The 21,602-nt window shown below is 47.6% G+C and overlaps 2 long non-coding RNA genes across 3 annotated transcripts in view; one reads left to right on the top strand and one right to left on the bottom strand.

The window, feature by feature from the left end:
- Window positions 1–21,602, bottom strand: part of LOC147035778 (uncharacterized) — a 97,282-nt gene that overhangs the window by 39,488 nt on the left and 36,192 nt on the right. The gene's annotated exons all lie outside the window — the stretch shown is intronic.
- The window catches only part of LOC147035779 (uncharacterized), a 42,737-nt gene continuing 26,892 nt past the window's right edge, over window positions 5,758–21,602 (top strand). For both annotated transcript variants that reach the window (XR_015049589.1, XR_015049590.1), the window contains exons 1-2: window positions 5,758–5,915; window positions 8,987–9,062. This is a non-coding gene — a long non-coding RNA (uncharacterized LOC147035779). The remainder of the gene's footprint in view (window positions 5,916–8,986; window positions 9,063–21,602) is intronic.

The following is a 21,602-nucleotide window of genomic DNA, read 5'->3' as shown; positions in this document are numbered from 1 at the left end:
CTCCGTCTGGACACCCCCAGGCAGATTCCTGGCCTATCCCCATCTCCTTGAGATGCCAATCAACCTGCTAAAACCACGAGGCACGTGGTCAGCCCATTGGCCTCCTCCACTCACGAGGATCACTCACTGAGAGAATCTGGTGAGCAGAATCAGCGTCAGAAAAATGAGCCGCATGTCTCTACAGCCGCAGCTGACCCTCACAGACTGTGCAGGTAACAAATCTCATTTGAGTCTCTCTCAGCAACGGCTGGTTGGACACAAAGTCCGAACAGAGAAATCCAAGGATTCTCTGAAGAGACCTGGTACCAAAGGAATTATGTCTGATTTCTGAGATCCCAGGTCAGATTTCAAGTCTCAAATCCATAGAGCAAGACTGGAAGCAACAAGGAACTGAAGACTCGAACTTCTGTCCTCCTGCATAGGTACTGACATCGCTTCGCCCCATGACACAGTGAATCCATGACTCCCCAGGCCCAACCCTGATGTCTATTGACCTCAGACACATAGCCAGCCGAGACAAGAATATCACTGCTAAGGTAAGTGAATCTCTCTGTGACCTCAACATCCTCACCACATACAGGTACAGACAAGATAGCAGCATCCAAGATGTCATTGAAAGCCTGGATCTAAGTTTTGACCCAGGAAACCGTAATCCCAGCGGCTCTGACTCCTCATTCAGCACCTTGAGGGCCCCCAAAAGGATATCTATTGTCTCCGCAAAGATGAATGTATCATCTATGCAATCAACGTCAGAGATCTTGACATTCCAAAATGATGCACCACAGCTTGATCTTTCGGATATCTTCCCCATAATCCAGTCCATACAAGTGCTGAAAGGTGGGGGGCCAGTACACACCTCTACAAACTCTGGTAACAACTGAAAATAAGTCAGAGATGGTATCAACACATCTGCCAGCACAATCAGTACTAGAAAAAAGTTCAGACATCAGATTGGACAATTTTGTTGACACCCAACGAATAATAAGAATCCTCCAGAGGGCATCCCGATTCACTGAATCGAATGCTTTCCAGCGATCGACTTAGGCTGCAAGCAGCACCTGACAAAACTCTCATCTGCGTTTGGTGAGGACCTAAATGGCAAGGATACAGTCAATTGTTGACCTCTTTGGTTTAAGCCTGGCTGCACTGGGTGCTGGTGTTCAAGCAGTTGGAGGCAAATCAGATCAAGAATTATCCATGCAAAGACGTGGACGGGCACTGAGAGCAGTGTCACCCCACAGTAGTTGTTTCAGTCTTGGCGATCACCCTTGCCTTTCGATCAAAGGACAAAAAGGCCCCTCTTCCAGTCAGTTTGGGATGATGCCTGTGTTCCAGGCAGAGCACAAAACTGCATTCATTGACACGAGTGCAGCATTTCCACCAGCCTTGAGAAGTTCAGCATGGATGCCACAGATCCTTGGAGCTTTACCCCGTTTCAACCGGTTCACCGCAGCCCGTGTTTGCACAAGTGAAGGTGGACCACAGTTGATTGCAGGGTCAGCAACAGGGATTGGAACACCCTTGATATCCAACTCGATAGCCGGTGGATCAGACTGGTACAACCGCTCAAAGTAACCGGCCTTGCGGGCCTTTACCTCAGACTCCTGTCAAGAGACTACCACTCTCTGCTCTAACTGCAGTGCTCCGAGGGTGGGCTTGGATGAACGCAATGCGTGTATTCCCCTGTAAGCGGAATGAGAATCACCTGTCCACAGGTGATGCTCTACCCCCTCAAAGATTCCTCGCACATAGGCCTCCTTGTCCACCCTTAGTGCACATACAGTTTTATGCCTCAGCTCCCTAAACAGCTCAGCTCTGCCATTCAGCCCGGCCCTGCGACTCTTTTCAATGGTATCCAGTGTCCCTTGAGAGACAAAATTCTTCTTTGCCCTGCGGTGAGTTCCAAGGCATCCACCGGCAACATTAAGGACGGTGGTCTTGAAGGCACTCCACAACTCTTCAGGACCCCTCAAAGCACAAAGACGCCCCAAATATCCACTCAGCCTGTTCGCAAACTCCTCAGCTACCCTCTCGTCCTTGAGCTTGCCAACATCCAGCCGAGTAGTGTATAGTGATCTTTAATTGTACCTTCATGGATTGGGCAAAATATTTAGTAGATGCAGTTTAACAGAAATAAATGTAAGGAGCTGGGGATAGGTAAGAACAATGAAAATCGAGAGAAGATGATGCAACGGCCTACCTTGGACAGTGTTGAGGCCCTCTCACACCTTGACGGTTTACCCAGCATATGCCGACGTATGAAAAATTTGGCTAAAACGCTGGCACACGTCGAATATGTTATCGGTAAGTTTGTATATGTTAAGAGCACGCTGGCATGCGACGTAGTATGCTGGCTTTCTTTCGTAGTACGCTGGCATACGTCGTAGTACGCCGAGCTGTTAGACAAATTTTCCATGCTTGAAATTTTTTGACGTATGCCAGCGTATGACTCACACATTCCGCATAACGCTGGCCATAAGTTGTAGGCACGTTACGTGATCATTGACACACGTCGGCACACGTTACTTGTAAGTTACTCATAAGTCGAAACACGTCGAGGTAATGTTTGGCGTACCCGAAACTTATTTATAACCTATGAGTAACGTCTTGTAGGCACGTTACGCGATCATTGACACACGTCGACACACGTTTCTTGTAAGTTACTCATAAGTCGAAACGCATCGAGGTAATGGTTAGCGTCAGTGTTCCAGACTCCCTGGTTTTGTTTGTTTTTTTGTTATGATGGTGACGTTAACACTTTGATTTCTAGTGCGGTTATAATATATTATAATTAATAGGCTGCTGCTCAACGATTTAAATCATAACCGCACGAGAAATCAAAGTGTCAACATCACCATCATTCCGAAGAAAATAAATTAAAAAAAGAAAAACAGGGAGTCTGGAACACTGACGCTAACCATTACCTCGACGTGTTTCAACTTATGAGTAACTTACAAGTAACATGTGTCTACGTGTGTCAACGATCGCGTAACGTGCCTACAACTTATGGCCAGCGTATGCGGAACGTGTGTCATACGCTGAGTATGTCGAGAAATTTTCAACATGCTGAAAATTTGTCGTCATACTCGGCGTACCAGGACGTATGCCAGCATACTATGACATATGCCAGCATGCTCTTAACGTATACAAAACTTACCCATAACGTATTCAACATGTGCCAGCTTGGTTAGGCAAATTTTTCATATGTCGGCATACGCTGGCTAAAACGTCAAGGTGTGACAGCGGCTTCACACTTTGATGTCTAGTGCGGTTATGATTTGAATCGTCGAGCCGCAGCCTATGAATAGCCTACGTCACGTCATCGTCGGCGATGCGTGCAGCGCGCTATGCATAAGTTAGACTATCGTTGGGCATAGGTTGTGAACGCCGACAACACGCTCAGCATTCGTTGGTATAAGTTATCTATATGTGATCGAAACGTTCTGTGTACGTTACTAATACGTTATGCATATGTCCAACACGTTATTATACGCCAAAAACTTTAAAAAAAAAACATCAGTAGTTCAGCGTACGCCAGCGTTTTACATACATTTTGATACCTTGCCATACGCTGGCTAAAACGTCAAGGTGTGACAGCCCCTTTACACAGGAAAATAATATGGGGGTGATCATAGATACTGAGGGTAAGCAGATGGGGCAGTGTAGCTCAAGGTAAAGCTGTCAGGATTTCAGGTTGGATTCGTAGGGGGATAAATTATAAAATAAGAGGTACTGTCAACATAATTGGCATGGATCAATATAAAATATTTGAATATTAGATAACCTTTAATTAGAAATGTGTTGAAAGGTAATTGAAATTAAATAAGTTTGTGTTGTGGTTATTGTGGTGAAAGGCACGCATGCACCACACTGCAAGCAACGGGGCTTTTCACCAAGGAGTGTCGGAGTAACAGAATGTCAAGGTAACTGTTAAGGAGTAGTAACAGACTTGGAGAAAGGGTTTTGGGGACACGCTGCTCTGAACCAAGTGCAAACTCATTTGAAGACACAACGGCATGCAGACACCTCGACGCCAGGCTTCTATGTGATCTTCTGTGACTGTGAGAGACACAATAAAAGGACAAGTAGAGAGCCATGCAATAAAGAACAGGATGTGACCGTGGTGAGAAAGAACAGCTGTATGCTGCGGAAAGTCCAAGCTGAATTTCATTTTAAAACTGGGCTCAAACAGTAATGAGGGAATCGAGTTCTACATCCACGACTGGTTTAGCAACTGCAAAACTCTGACTCGAGAACCAACTGCACCCCAGCAGATGCTGGTCATTCTTATCTGCTCGCCATTTGGGATCTCAATGAACATACTGCCTTGCTGTTGTCTCAGCAAAATCTAAGCAGGTATTTACTCTATCATTGCATTGAGAAGGCAAAGGGCCTGTGTTCTCTTCTCCTCACTCTTCAGTAGCTGGTCCGTAAAGGGGAATAGTGGACTCCGATTCATCTGTGTGCTTCGTTGATACCAAGATCACCCTCTGCGGACTTGCATTCCGACTGCTGGTTGGACATCAACCTGTGTGCACTCAACAGGGCAAGGCTGCTTCAAAGGTGTCCACAACCGACTTTGACATCAATTCGTATCCGGATGGAGTTTTAACAAGAACTGGTAACCTAGTTAAGTCTCCGACTTTAAAGTTGTGAGTTAATTGAAAACTGCAGTGAAACCTGGGTCACGTGTTTGTTACTTTGGGGAGTATTAATATCATTATTATGGAATGCTTTTAAATGCTATTAGCGTTTGAATGGGCAGACAATAGGGATGAAAGAATTACTTATTTAACATTCTTCTGTTTTGTGTCGTACATTGATTTCACCTGCTAAATAGATGGGCCATAATATTATCCATAAGGCTTTTCTGCAATGCTACCTCTCCAGGTAACCGGAGCATTCGCTTTGGTGTTCGGAGGAAGCACGTAACACCATACAGGAATCTGGTGATGCCTCAAAAAAAATTATTGTCCACAGTTTCCAGTCACCACATCTGAGGCAGGACAAAGCTGGAAGAGAAATGGTTCAGTGTAGATTGATAAGGTTTATTCTGTGGCTAAAGAGATGAAGCCATGAGGAGTGGCAGAAACGGAAGATGAAGGAGACCGGACCTTTTTCATCAGAAAGGAGGCAATTACGAGGGGAGCTAATGGAGATGCAGAAAATTAAGGGTATAATCAAACAAGTTGCGCAATAATTTCCAAACAGAATGGACAGTAAAGGGAGCAGGAGCCATATCCTGAGAGTAAAGTAGAGGAAAGTTAGGACTGTGGTAATGTTGTCGTCTTTCACTCAGAGCATGTTCATAGAATAGTGTATTTGTAAAGGTGTATTTTATTTGCGTGGTGCATAAGAAACTGACAGCTTCTTCAATCACTCCTGAAAATGATATAAAAATAACCAGGGTTAAGTGCATGAAGTAAAAACATACCTACTGCTTATAATTCAAACACCTCACCGCACTGGAAAACTTGGGGACAATAACACTGCACTGCAAAGAGTGAGTATTTGAAATATCCTCTCCCACCTGGAATGTCGATACACAATACACATTTACAGAGAGAACTTGAGTCTCCCCCCCCCCTCCACTCGCCCCTTCCCCCAAACCACCAACAAACAATAAAAAACACCCATCTGCACTAATTGGGTTCATGCTGATCCGATGTAGCAAGTCTGGATCTAATTGGCTCAGAACTGTCGAAGTAGTGCAATAAACAAAAATCACACAAACACTGCTCCATGAATAATAGTGTGGTGAATTGTCGTGAATTGAGGGACATGACGCGGGATCACATGTTGTGCGTCTCGCGTATAAGGGGAGGTCTCTGCGGCACGAGTGATTGTCCCCGGGGCATTGCTATTGACATCGGCTGTCCACTTGATGCTCGTTAACTGAAGGTGCTCATTGACTGGTGAGAATGGAGATTATATCGAACTCCGTGCTTACGCGGATTGTCTGCAATGATTAACTGCACATGTATACGTTACTGCTTATGTACTCCTAGCTGAACCTGTATTCCCCGGTGTGCCCACAGAAGCGGCTCCAATCAAATGGAATAAAGCCTAAACTCTGAAGGTTCATCTCTCGCTCTCATTTCAAATAGTATGCATATAAATGAAGGAATAAATATCTTCATTTGAATGCAGAAAAAGAAAAAGTTGAATCGAATAACATTCTCACCTGCCAGGGCTCAATGCTCAGAAAATCTCCACAAGTAATATTCAATAAAATGCCTTTGATTTGCACACAGGACTGAAGGTTGTGTAAAGCCTTTGCGATCGCATACACGGCCATGTATGTGTTGTAACTGACTCGAAGATGAGATACATCAGTAAGCTCTGTATCAACTGCTTCCAAATTTTCACTTCCTGTGCACAGTTCTAAAGTCCCATCATTTGGACTCCATGTGCAACCAAACGTCTGCTCCCAAAATTCCAACAAGAATATGTTCACTGATGCCTTTTCCTTCCCATACACAAGCTTTGTTTTGGTATGAAGGATGTCTGAAGCAGATGATTCTTGATTCATTATTATGGAATCAGTTTGGTTCAGATTGAACTTTTTGTTTACTTGTTGGTTGTTTAAATTTTGGTGATTTATCTGCTTCATTGAAACAAAGAGTAAACAGTACATTAATAACAAACACTTCTTGAACAAATCAAAACCATAATAATTTATTTTTTCATAATTTCATTGGAAACTCTGTTAGTTCTCACAAATTTTGATTTCATGTTGAAGAAAGTTTTGTTGAAGTCGAAGGCTTCCCATCTTGTGTATAAAATATTTTTTACTTTTTATATAATATCTGCAAGAAAGTTCGTGCAATTTTTATTTTATACTTGCCATTCCATTCACATTCAGATGACTTGGTATGAGCTGAATGAGGAAGTCATGCAAACCTGGAATGTATCCCTGGCTTAAAGCAAAACCAATTGTGCCTTCAAACATATTGATTGTATCCTGGGCAGAAATGATTGGGGAAACAATCCAACTTTCACTTGCAATCCATTGTTTCTTTGTGATATTTTGTCGTAACATTTCTGCTACAATTGGTGTAAAATCGGTTTCAGCAGTGAAAGCTAAGATGACTTTTGCTTTTGTGTTTGCAATCTCCTTTCCTGATAAATGAAAATAAATATTATTGATCAGGATCTCATTATAATCAACACAATTGATCCAGAAGTTGTTACTTACACAGTGTGTACGTCATTTTTAGTCATCCAAGCCTGGACCAAGAAACATAATTACCTCCATGAACGAATGTGGATGGAGGTAATATTTTCATCCATTTGTTTATCTGTTTGTTATTACTTGGAAATCGAAGACATGGAGTGAAAAAAAAATGGATAATCAACAGCTGTTTTACCGAGTGCTGTTGATTTCTGTGTTGCTCATTGGATGGGAGAAAAACATCAACCAACCCCCCTCTTGAACCGGAGGTCAGAATATTGCAACCTGTCAGTGACTGCCATCATATCTTGCAGCACCTCAGTCAGAAACTTGATGGCTAGGTTGGACTTCGCCACCTCTTCTCCTCTTCATTGCCCTCCTCCTCAGAAACCTTGCTGATGACCTCCAACTCCTCCTCCTTCAGCTCCCTCCAATGTGAGGTGATGAGCTCCTCCATTTCTTCAGGCTGTACATCATTGAAGCCTTCCCCTACTATCTCCCATGCAAACCTATCAATGTTCCGCCTCTCTTCGGTGGTATTGGGAAAAACCTCTGAAGTTGTCGACTGCCTGTGACCATAAATTTTGCCATCAAGCGTTGATGATGAAGACTTTCACGTCGTCCAGCAGGTCTTTGATGGCGCTGATGCAGTGCCTTATGTTGAAGTCCTTCCAATATTTCCCGACGGTAAGTTTGGGGTCAGACTTCATCGCATGCAAGATGTGATTGAAGGTGCGGAGGGTGAAATATGTTTCTAACTTCAAAATTACCCCTTGGTTGAGTGATTGGATAAGGAACGTGGTGTTGGGTGGTAGGAAGATGACTTCGACATTGGAATATGCCACCTCCAGCACCCCAGCATAGCCAGGAGTGTTATCCACCAACAGAAAGACCTTGAAGAAGAGGTTCTTTACTGCCAAGTATCTCTCCACTTAAGGGACGAAACAGTTGTGGACCCAATCCATGCAGATGGCAGCTGTTACCCACGCCTTTCTGTTGGCTCTCCAAAATATGAGCAGAGTGTGCTTCTTTTTGACCTTAATGTGGGTACAGCACCAACAGTTTGATCATGCAATCCCTTTGGTGTTGGCACAGGGGCGAAGATATATCCGGTTCTTTGCAGCATTGACTCCTGATGCTGTCTTCTCTCAGTTTGAGATGAAAGTTCACGTGGGCATTTTTTTTTTCCAGAACAGGATGGTTTCATCTGCATTGAAGAATTGTTCTGGTGCATCGACTTTCTCCTCAATGAGCTGCGCGAATTGAATACAGAAGGTTGCAGCTGCTTCATGGTCCACAGAGGAGTGCTTAGCTGTGAGCTTGACATTGTGGAGACCATCAAACTTCTTTAAGCAGTCAAACCATACCCTGCTAGCTTGGAAGGGACTGAGGCCACTTGTACCCGAAACACTCATGCCTGAATCATTTGTGTTTGCAGCAGCACCAGTGCCAGTCAGATGATCGTACAAACAGAGCTGCTTTTGTATAAACAGATGATTACACAAACAGAGCTGCTTTTGTATAAACAGATGATTGCACAAACAGAGCTGCAGAGCTGCTTTATGCGTGGCTGGAGGGAAATGGTTGATGCACTCGCAAAAAACACAAACAGCTGAAGTAGAGAGGCTGCAAAAGTAAAAGCAGGTCAGATTTTATAAACCGTGATTACACGAGTTGTGTGAAAATCCACAAATGTCAGGGTTTCATGGTATACAAAACCGAAAATCACAGTGAAGCGATCAGTGAAGCCATCCATCGATGGAACCTTGTGATTTCTGTCTATTAATTACGGACTGTTTAATTACCCCATAGACCACGAAGACCTATGAGACCCAAAAGAACAAGAACCCTGATGGGGAAAATTTCCTTTTTAAACAAGTTCTTAAAGGTACGTGTTGCTTACTCATTGTATACGACTTATAATCAATTGTTTATGTTCAATTACTATTCATTTCTTTGTATTATTTATACTCATTTCTTTGTATTGGAACTCATATAGTCAAACATCTTAAACCGAGTGTATTTACTGGGACCTGTAATCTGATGCATATATATACACATATATATATACACACATATATATATATATATATATATATATATATATATATATATATATATATATATATATATATATATATATATATATATATATATATATATATATATATATATATATATATATATATATATATATATATATATATATATATATATATATATATATATATATATATATATATATATATATATATATATATATATATATATATATATATATATATATATATATATATATATATATATATATATATATATATATATATATATATATATATACATATATATATATACATATATATATATATATATACATATATATATATATATATATATATATATATATATATATATATATATATATATATATATATATATATATATATACATATATATATATATATATATATATATATATATATATATATATATATATATATATATATATATATATATATATATATATATATATATATATATATATATATATATATATATATATATATATATATATATATATATATATATATATATATATATATATATATATATATATATATATGTATGTATATATATATATATGTATGTATATATATGTATGTATATATATATATATATATATATATATATATATAAGCCTGGTGTGTTGGCGCAGTGGTTAGGGCAGTGGCTTGGGATCCAAAAGGTCCTGAGTTCAAGCCCCGTTGGGCCACTGAATTAATACACCAGGGGGTTGACTCAGCCTATCATCCTTCCGAGGTCGGCAAAATGAGTACCAGTGTACTGGGCCGGTGTATACCCCGGTTAAAATAGGTGTACCATATCCCTGTGTCGTAAGAGGCGACCAGGGTTGCGTCAGGAAGGGCATCCGGCGTAAAACATGTGCCAAATCACTATGCGGATCATACGGATGATCCGCTGTGGCGACCCCTAACGGGAGCAGCCGAAAGAAGAAAAAAATATATACATATATATATATATATATATATATATATATATATATATATATATATATATATATATATATATATATATATATATATATATATATATATATATATATATATATATATATATATATATATATATATAGTAAAACTGTGTAAGTGTTGCCGTGTGCTCGCGTAGTCGGTAGTAGATCTGCATTGTTGTGTTTCTTTTGTAGCATTTGATATATGTGCATTTGATATATGTGCATATATATATATATGTGCATATATATATATATATATATATATATACATATATATATATACATATATATATATATATATATATATATATATATATATATATATATATATATATATATATATATATATATATATATATATATATATATATATATATATATAGTGTTGCGGTTGAGGAAATTCGCAAACCACCATTCAGATCCTGTGGGTGAGATATCTCTGTAAGTACATGTGTAGTTAGCCCAAACCCGTTGTTTAGCGAGAATAAATGTGATTCATTCGGGCTGCGACCCTTTAAGATAGCCGTTTTTCTGTTCTATCTTTATTTTGAACCAACCACGTCTCAACCACCATCACACAACAACCACCAACCGCAACGCCGCTTCACAACAACAACAACGCCAACAGCCACGACCTTTACCTTCACAACTCGCTCCCGCAAACATCGCATCACCACCATTCCAAACGTCACCATGGCCATAAACCACCACAATAAACCCTCCACCACCTTCACCTCTCCTCCTTCTGTGGCCATTCCCGCACTGCTTGTGGGCACCGGGCGTCAGGCTGTCCTGGCCTTGTGCGGGATGCGCGCCGAGCCGCGGGTGCAAAGTGCGGCCTTTCCGAGGAGAATTCGGATCAGGAATGATACACGCCCACTTCTGATCTGTCCAATCAGCAAGCGTGGGGCAGTTTGGCCCCGCCTCCAGGCGCGTCGGTGTAGAATCGATATATGCAAATACGAGGATCAGGGGAGACTCACGCCCCTTTTTCTCCGTCCAATGGGCGAGCGTGGCTCCACCCCCGAGCTCGTTCTGATCCAGAAATTTGCATATGGGTTCTCCTGCCGCCCTATGAAGTGCCGAGCGCAGGGTCGAGTGGGGCTCGGTCGAGGCAGTCAGTTTCAAAAGGGTCAGTTTTGGAGAGCAGAGTGTGGCAGTGGCAGAGTGTGGCAGCGGGAGTCAGTTTCGGAAGAGTCAGTCTGGAGAGGTCGGAGAGCCGAGTGGAGCTTGCAGTCTGTCGGGGTTCGGAGTCTGTCGGAGAGCTGCAGAGATGGGAAGCCTGGAGCTTGGAGCGCGGTCGAGTCGGGTTGGAGCGCGGAGTGAGTCGGGAGGCGAGGGCGTGAGGTGGTTTGCTGCAGTCCGCTGAGAAGAATTGCGGAGGAGACCGGATAGCTCGGGTCCGAGGCAAGGAAGACGGCGGTCGGCGACGAGCTCGCAGTGGAGTCGCTCGTCGCGGGACCCAAGCAAGCCAGCTATCCTCTTTCCCCAGAGCATCAACAATTCCCCCTTCCCCCCCCCCGCGCTGAGATAGTGCGAAAAGGGGGGGGCCCGTTCCCACCCCACTCCAAGCAGTGCCAACGAAACCCGCAAAGGAGTGCGGAGTCGGGGCGCCGCCGCGCCGCCACATTTGCGGCTCATCACAAAGACACGGGTAGGATCCACCCGGTCTCGCGGCCCACAGGCCCCGTCTGCCCCCTTGTCTTTGAGGGTGGCCCTTTTCTTTTGCTTTTGAGTAAATGTGTTGTTGGCGCCGTCTATAAAGTAAAACTGTGTAAGTGTGGCCGTGTGCTCGCGTAGTCGGTAGTAGATCTGCATTGTTGTGTTTCTTTTGTAGCATTTGATATATGTGCATAATTGTTGTAATTGTATATGTGTGCTCTCCGTGTGCCGCGGAATAAATGTGCATTATGTTGAACTGTTTTTCCCGTTTCGCTTCGTCTTTTCTTTAATTGAATCTCCATCTTGCTTCATGTAAAGGGTTGGTAGTGGGCTTAATACGCCCGATAATTAATCGGAACCGTCGAGGCCGACGATAACACCGCTCGGTTAACCCGATAGTACGGAACGGGTCGCTTAAGTGGCCCGTGTCCGGAGTCGACCTGTGGCGAGGTGCGATCGCCCGGTCTACCCTCCGCGTGGGTACTTAGGAAGGTCGAATTTGGCGAACAACCCTATCCCACGCGGGGGCCGATTGGCACGATCATGATGAGGCCGAAAGGCCCACCCGTGACTAGCTCCCGGCGTTAGTCCAAGAGGGTCACGATAGAATTGTCCGTCCGGTGGGCGACGTGCCGCGATTCGAGTTACGTGGCCGTTCGCACGCCGGCGGGCGTGAATTCGCAACAATATATATATATATATATATATATATATATATATATATATATATATATATATATATATATATATTTTAGGTTGACGAAATTCACAAACCACCATTCAGGTCCCTTAGGTGAGATATCTCTGTAAGTATATGTGTAGTTAGGCCCAAACCCGTTGTTTCGAGGGAATAAATGTGATTCATTCGGGCTGCGACCCTTTAAGATAGCCGTTTTTCTGTTCTATCTTTATTTTGAACCAACCACGTCTCAACCACCATCACACAACAACCACCAACCGCAACGCCGCTTCACAACAACAACAACGCCAACAGCCACGACCTTTACCTTCACAACTCGCTCCCGCAAACATCGCATCACCACCATTCCAAACGTCACCATGGCCATAAACCACCACAATAAACCCTCCACCACCTTCACCTCTCCTCCTTCTGTGGCCATTCCCGCACTGCTTGTGGGCACCGGGCGTCAGGCTGTCCTGGCCTTGTGCGGGATGCGCGCCGAGCCGCGGGTGCAAAGTGCGGCCTTTCCGAGGAGAATTCGGATCAGGAATGATACACGCCCACTTCTGATCTGTCCAATCAGCAAGCGTGGGGCAGTTTGGCCCCGCCTCCAGGCGCGTCGGTGTAGAATCGATATATGCAAATACGAGGATCAGGGGAGACTCACGCCCCTTTTTCTCCGTCCAATGGGCGAGCGTGGCTCCACCCCCGAGCTCGTTCTGATCCAGAAATTTGCATATGGGTTCTCCTGCCGCCCTATGAAGTGCCGAGCGCAGGGTCGAGTGGGGCTCGGTCGAGGCAGTCAGTTTCAAAAGGGTCAGTTTTGGAGAGCAGAGTGTGGCAGTGGCAGAGTGTGGCAGCGGGAGTCAGTTTCGGAAGAGTCAGTCTGGAGAGGTCGGAGAGCCGAGTGGAGCTTGCAGTCTGTCGGGGTTCGGAGTCTGTCGGAGAGCTGCAGAGATGGGAAGCCTGGAGCTTGGAGCGCGGTCGAGTCGGGTTGGAGCGCGGAGTGAGTCGGGAGGCGAGGGCGTGAGGTGGTTTGCTGCAGTCCGCTGAGAAGAATTGCGGAGGAGACCGGATAGCTCGGGTCCGAGGCAAGGAAGACGGCGGTCGGCGACGAGCTCGCAGTGGAGTCGCTCGTCGCGGGACCCAAGCAAGCCAGCTATCCTCTTTCCCCAGAGCATCAACAATTCCCCCTTCCCCCCCGCGCTGAGATAGTGCGAAAGGGGGGCCCGTTCCACCCCACTCCAAGCAGTGCCAACGAAACCCGCAAAGGAGTGCGGAGTCGGGCGCCGCCGCGCCGCCACATTTGCGGCTCATCACAAAGACACGGGTAGGATCCACCCGGTCTCGCGGCCCACAGGCCCCGTCTGCCCCCTTGTCTTTGAGGGTGGCCCTTTTCTTTTGCTTTTGAGTAAATGTGTTGTTGGCGCCGTCTATAAAGTAAAACTGTGTAAGTGTGGCCGTGTGCTCGCGTAGTCGGTAGTAGATCTGCATTGTTGTGTTTCTTTTGTAGCATTTGATATATGTGCATAATTGTTGTAATTGTATATGTGTGCTCTCCGTGTGCCGCGGAATAAATGTGCATTATGTTGAACTGTTTTTCCCGTTTCGCTTCGTCTTTTCTTTAATTGAATCTCCATCTTGATTCATGTAAAGGGTTGGTAGTGGGCTTAATACGCCCGATAATTAATCGGAACCGTCGAGGCCGACGATAACACCGCTCGGTTAACCCGATAGTACGGAACGGGTCGCTTAAGTGGCCCGTGTCCGGAGTCGACCTGTGGCGAGGTGCGATCGCCCGGTCTACCCTCCGCGTGGGTACTTAGGAAGGTCGAATTTGGCGAACAACCCTATCCCACGCGGGGGCCGATTGGCACGATCATGATGAGGCCGAAAGGCCCACCCGTGACTAGCTCCCGGCGTTAGTCCAAGAGGGTCACGATAGAATTGTCCGTCCGGTGGGCGACGTGCCGCGATTCGAGTTACGTGGCCGTTCGCACGCCGGCGGGCGTGAATTCGCAACAATATATATATATATATATATATATATATATATATATATATATATATATATATATATATATATATATATATATATATATATATATTTTAGGTTGACGAAATTCACAAACCACCATTCAGGTCCCTTAGGTGAGATATCTCTGTAAGTATATGTGTAGTTAGGCCCAAACCCGTTGTTTCGAGGGAATAAATGTCATTCATTCGGGCTGCGACCCTTTAAGATAGCCGTTTTTCTGTTCTATCTTTATTTTGAACCAACCACGTCTCAACCACCATCACACAACAACCACCAACCGCAACGCCGCTTCACAACAACAACAACGCCAACAGCCACGACCTTTACCTTCACAACTCGCTCCCGCAAACATCGCATCACCACCATTCCAAACGTCGCCATGGCCATAAACCACCACAATAAACCCTCCACCACCTTCACCTCTCCTCCTTCTGTGGCCATTCCCGCACTGCTTGTGGGCACCGGGCGTCAGGCTGTCCTGGCCTTGTGCGGGATGCGCGCCGAGCCGCGGGTGCAAAGTGCGGCCTTTCCGAGGAGAATTCGGATCAGGAATGATACACGCCCACTTCTGATCTGTCCAATCAGCAAGCGTGGGGCAGTTTGGCCCCGCCTCCAGGCGCGTCGGTGTAGAATCGATATATGCAAATACGAGGATCAGGGGAGACTCACGCCCCTTTTTCTCCGTCCAATGGGCGAGCGTGGCTCCACCCCCGAGCTCGTTCTGATCCAGAAATTTGCATATGGGTTCTCCTGCCGCCCTATGAAGTGCCGAGCGCAGGGTCGAGTGGGGCTCGGTCGAGGCAGTCAGTTTCAAAAGGGTCAGTTTTGGAGAGCAGAGTGTGGCAGTGGCAGAGTGTGGCAGCGGGAGTCAGTTTCGGAAGAGTCAGTCTGGAGAGGTCGGAGAGCCGAGTGGAGCTTGCAGTCTGTCGGGGTTCGGAGTCTGTCGGAGAGCTGCAGAGATGGGAAGCCTGGAGCTTGGAGCGCGGTCGAGTCGGGTTGGAGCGCGGAGTGAGTCGGGAGGCGAGGGCGTGAGGTGGTTTGCTGCAGTCCGCTGAGAAGAATTGCGGAGGAGACCGGATAGCTCGGGTCCGAGGCAAGGAAGACGGCGGTCGGCGACGAGCTCGCAGTGGAGTCGCTCGTCGCGGGACCCAAGCAAGCCAGCTATCCTCTTTCCCCAGAGCATCAACAATTCCCCCTTCCCCCCCCCCGCGCTGAGATAGTGCGAAAAGGGGGCCCCGTTCCCACCCCACTCCAAGCAGTGCCAACGAAACCCGCGAAGGAGTGCGGAGTCAGGGCGCCGCCACATTTGCGGCTCATCACAAAGACACGGGTAGGATCCACCCGGTCTCGCAGCCCACAGGCCCCGTCTGCCCCCTTGTCTTTGAGGGTGGCCCTTTTCTTTTGCTTTTGAGTAAATGTGTTGTTGGCGCCGTCTATAAAGTAAAACTGTGTAAGTGTGGCCGTGTGCTCGCGTAGTCGGTAGTAGATCTGCATTGTTGTGTTTCTTTTGTAGCATTTGATATATGTGCATAATTGTTGTAATTGTATATGTGTGCTCTCCGTGTGCCGCGGAATAAATGTGCATTATGTTGAACTGTTTTTCCCGTTTCGCTTCGTCTTTTCTTTAATTGAATCTCCATCTTGCTTCATGTAAAGGGTTGGTAGTGGGCTTAATACGCCCGATAATTAATCGGAACCGTCGAGGCCGACGATAACACCGCTCGGTTAACCCGATAGTACGGAACGGGTCGCTTAAGTGGCCCGTGTCCGGAGTCGACCTGTGGCGAGGTGCGATCGCCCGGTCTACCCTCCGCGTGGGTACTTAGGAAGGTCGAATTTGGCGAACAACCCTATCCCACGCGGGGGCCGATTGGCACGATCATGATGAGGCCGAAAGGCCCACCCGTGACTAGCTCCCGGCGTTAGTCCAAGAGGGTCACGATAGAATTGTCCGTCCGGTGGGCGACGTGCCGCGATTCGAGTTACGTGGCCGTTCGCACGCCGGCGGGCGTGAATTCGCAACAATATATATATATATATATATATATATATATATATATATATATATATATATATATATATATATATATATATATATATATTTTAGGTTGACGAAATTCACAAACCACCATTCAGGTCCCTTAGGTGAGATATCTCTGTAAGTATATGTGTAGTTAGGCCCAAACCCGTTGTTTCGAGGGAATAAATGTCATTCAGTCGGGCTGCGACTCTTCAGGATAGCCGTTTTTCTTTTACTATCTTTATTTTGGACCAGCCGCCATTACTACCACCACCAACCACGTCTCAACAGCCATCGCACAACAACCACCAACCACAACGCCGCTTCACAACAACCACCAACCACAACGCCGCTTCACAACAACAACCACCAACCACAACGCCGCTTCACAACAACAGCCACGACCTTTACCGTCACAACTCGCCACCATCGCATCCCCACCATTCTCGCGCCACTTGTGGGAACCGATACTGGACTCGTGTAGGGCGCGCACCGAGCAGCGTGTTCAGAAACATCACAGACTTTCCGAGAAAAACGGATCAAAAACGACTCACGCCCACTTCTGTTCCGTCCTATCGGCGAGCTGGGGCGATTTGGCCCCGCCTCCAGGGCGTTGGAGTGAGGACGCTATATGCAAATTCATGGATCAAAAATCATTCACGCCCACTTTTCCTCGGTCCAATGGGGAGCCAGTTAGAGAGGTGAAGGGTTGGAGGGAGAGGGTCAAAGGTGAAGGAGCGAAGCCACGGGGCTTATATAAACGGCTGCGTTCGTCAGTAAAAAAAAGTTGAGAGTGGTTCGTTGGAACGAGTTGTCGGTGGAGCTGGGAAGAAGAGTCAGAGTTCGGAGGGGAGAAGTCAAGAGTGAAGAGCTGGGACGAGCCAAGAGAGGAGACGGAGAGGGCGATTAGACGGAGCTGTGGAGAGGTGGTGGCGGCGAAGGCGGACGAGGGGGTGCTCGCGTCGGTGCCGGGAGCTGCAGAGGGAGAGGCCAGCAACGCGACCGAGGTCGAGGAGGAGACGCTCGTCGCGGGACCCGAGACAGGGTGATATCCTCCTCCCTCCCCGAGCATCAACAACCCCCTCCTGTTTCCCCTCGCGCTGAGATAGTGCGACAAGGGGGCCCCTTTCCCACCCCCTACCAGACACTGTCCAGGAGGCCCGCGGAGTTGAGGCGCCGCCGCCGCTCTGCGTCTCATCATCAGACGGGTAGGCCCGACACGGTCTCGGCCCCAGGCCCGCCTACCCCCCTCATCCTGGAGGGTGGTTCTCTTTTCTTTTGCTTTGGGTATCTGTGTTGTCGGCGCCGTCTGTGAAGTAAAATTGTATAAGTGTTGCCGTGTGCTCGGTAGTCGGATAGCTCTGCATTGTGTTTCTCTTTTATATTTGCTTTTTGTGTAATATTGTGTTCTTCTCCTTTTACATGTGCTTTTGGTGTAATTGTATATGTGTGCTTTCCGTTCATCGCGAAATAAATGTGCTTATTGTTGAACTGTTTTCCCGCTTCGCTTCGTCTTTTCTTTCATTGAATCTCCATCTTGCTTCACGTAAAGGGTTGGTCGTGGGCTAAAACACCCGATAATTAATCGAACCGTCGAGGCCGACGAATAACACCGCTCGGTTATCCCGATAGTACGGAACGGGTCGCTTAAAGTGGCCCATGTCCGAAGTCGACCTGCGGCGAGGTGCGATCGCCCGGTCTACCCTCTGTGTGGGTACTTAGGTAGGTCGAATTTGGCGAGCAACCCTATCCCACGCGGGGGCCGATTGGCACGATCGTGGTGAGACCGAAAGGTCCACCCGTGACTAGTTCCCGGCGTTAGTCCGAGAGGGTCACGACTGGATTGTCCGTCCGGTGGGCGACGTGCCGCGATTCGAGTTACGTGTCCGTTCGCACGCCGGCGGGCGCGAATCCGCAACACTGGTGTCAGGAGTGGGATACAAACTCATCGCCCTCCTCGCGGCACGGGTATCGGAGAACGGGAAAACGGGCTCTCCTGTCTCCAATTAAATTCACGGGAATCGGTCCAGGGGTGAGAGGAGCGACCCCCAATTCCCTCCAAATTACGAGCGAGCTAAATTAACCCTTCACGAGAAATAAGATGGCGTCTCAAGGCGAGCGGGAGCCGGGGGTATTAGAAATGGATGTAGAATGTGTAGAATCCATGGCTCAGGATGAAATCCCCGTGCAGGAAATGTTGGTTGTACAGGAAAACGAACTCGCCCAACTGAACCCAGAGCCCGAAATGGGTGCGGCAGCGGCCGCGGTGTATGACACCTCCCCTCCCCCTCTCCACCAAAACCCTTCCCCAACCCCTGCCGAAACGGCTCACCCAAGCGCACCCGACATGGCCCAGCTATTCACAATGCTGGCACAAATGAATGCGGATATGAAAAACGAAATGAAAGGCATGAACAAAAAGATGGATACAAATACAAATGAAATGAAAAACGAAATAAAAGGAATGAACGAAAAGATGGATGCGAATACACAGCAAATGAACAAGCAAATGAGGGAAGAAACTAAAAAGCTGCGGGGTGAGACGCAGAACATGGGCCGATGCCTGCAGGCGGGCATGAAGCCGTTAGCAGGGAGATTAAAATGGCGACTCCACGTGTCGGAGCGAACGAGCTGGGAGGGGGTGCAACGGTGACCGAAAGGGAAAAATTAAATGGGGAGACCAAAACGTGCGAGACGAGACACGAGGTGACGACAAAGGAAATAAAAATAGTAGAGACAAGGGAGGTAAAGGGTGAAGAGGTGACTGAGTTGGCAGAGACACGGGAGATGGGAACGGTAGAGGGAAGACTACACGATGAAGACGGGGTAAGTGACGCACACACACACACGGAGGTAGTGGAGGACGATGAGGTTGAGCTCGCGGAGCGTGTAGGGACCCGGTGCGAGCAGCTGGATGGCCTCCTCCAGGAACGAGGGGAGGGAGTATGCCCCCTTGAGGTGAGTCACGACCAGGTGAGTTCGGTCGTGCTTTGCGAGGTTGAGGGGACGGGTGCTGTGGACAGGTGCACGGAGAGCTTGGGGGGTATAGAGGCCCCGGAGACCCTTGTGGGGACACGAATCCCCAGTGTGGTTGTCCCTGTGTGTGTGGTGCAAGGTGTGAGTGCGTCCCCGTGTGTGGAAGCGACCCCGTGTGTGAGTGGTGTAGTGGCAAGTGTGCCAAAGGGAGTGCTTCCCAGCATGCCGTGTGTGGATGAGGCACCGTGTGTGAGTGTCGCCGTGTGTGTGAGTGAGGCACGGTGTATGAGTGAAACACCGCGGTTGAGTTCCCCCGCGTGTATGAGTGAGGCACGGTGTGTGGATGAAACACCGCGGGTGAGTGCCCCCGCGTGTGTGAGTGGTGTGGTTTGTGTGAGTAGTATAGCACGAGTGAGTGGAAGGCCGCTAGTGAATGGAGCACCATGTGTGAGTGGTATGGTTTATGCAAGGGAGACTGTGTGTGTGAGAGAGCGGTATGTGAGGGAGATGTCGGTTGGCATGCGGGAGCACGCAGCCGCGTCTCCCGGTGTGAATGTAATGGAATGGAGTGTGAGCGTCGTAACACGCAGGTGTGCGTGGGTCAAATGGCGACGACGGCGACATGTGAGGAAAGGAAGCCGAGTAGCGGCTGTAGTTGTTTCGAGGACCGTGCCGGGTTCACCCAGCAGTGAGCACGAGGTCCGTGCTGTGCAACGCACGAGGCCCCCACGTGCTCGCTTGCGAGAGTGAAGTCCCGGTCCGGAAACGCCAGCGGTGGATTTGCCGATCCCGCGGACGGACAAAGTTTAGGCAGGTAAACGGATTTGGACCGGATGGGTTCTCCACGCGATCGTGTGTGTTAAGCTCCAACGGGCAAAGCACATGTGTTCGCGTGGGGAACCCCTCGAGACGTGGGGCTTGTGTTTTTTTTATGCGCACGGTGACGTCATGGCTGCACGTGGGGTTGGAATCCGGCAGGAGGGTTATCCCTGCCAGATGGTACCGTCCAAGGAGGGACGAGGAACACGTGCAGCTGCATGACGTCATGGGCAGGTGCAAAGTGCGCGAGCTGCGAGTTTCCGCGCTGCTGATGCGCATGGAAAAAAAAAAAAAAACAGTAAGCCTCACTTTCTGGTGCACAGGATTCCTGGGCAAGGGGTGGAAGACCCCCTTACCTGGGCACAGGATGGAAACTAGTTAGGGGGAAGGGTTAGCTTAGCTAGACCGACTTCATGGGGCAGGGGTAAGTCCTCATGGAGTCCGTGGAATGGATTAGGTAGAGGGATTTAGTGAGATTTAGGTTGGGAAATAAAATGATCTATTTGGAGACAGTGACAGACTTGTGGATGTGTAGTGGGGACGTAGCTTAGCTATGTAGTGTTAAAAGGAACGTGCTGTAGTTTAAGGGACGACGTGGGAGCACGAGTTAGTTAGGGGATGTAGTTAGGAGGATGGCAGAGTTCAGCGGTGTGTGTGTTGAAGAGTTGTGAGGTGAGTACTTGGTGAGTGAGTGAGCCAGCGGGTCTGTGTGTATGGAGCGAATGGGGACTGCATGGTGCGATGAGTGATTGGGGGGAGGAGTGACTCCCGCCCAAGGGACCCCCGGGGTCAGTGTAGAGTGAGTTAGCTGGGTTAGTCAAATTGAAAAATGGAGGTCGTTTTGTTGTTGGTGGGAGTGTAGGCTCGAAACCCGTTTGGAGGGGTGCAGGAGCCCTGTTGACGGGTTGGGAGCGTGGCTGCGAAAGGTGAGTATCGCTGAGTGGGTACCCCGGGCACCAGGCTAGTCGGCCGTGGTAGGCCAAGGGCCCATGGGGGGCCGGGATAGCGTAGTGGGCACGGGTGCGCCTGCTTGGTGCGGGGGCCCGGGGCGCCATTAGCCGCGTGGGCAGTGTTGTGGGCGCGGGTGACCCTCGGAAAGGGGCCTGGGAAGCCAGCCTGCCACATGTGCGTTTCAGGGGAGGTGCCATGGGGGGCACTCCCCGGTGTTAGGGAGCTGGTAGGCTCGGAGGCAGTGTA

Source organism: Eptatretus burgeri, chromosome 1 (assembly GCF_056783735.1).
Source record: "Eptatretus burgeri isolate ZD-2024b chromosome 1, Ebu_testis_v1, whole genome shotgun sequence".
In the NCBI taxonomy this organism is placed as follows: Eukaryota; Metazoa; Chordata; class Myxini; order Myxiniformes; family Myxinidae; genus Eptatretus; species Eptatretus burgeri.
This window is presented reverse-complemented; position numbering and strand designations above follow the sequence as displayed.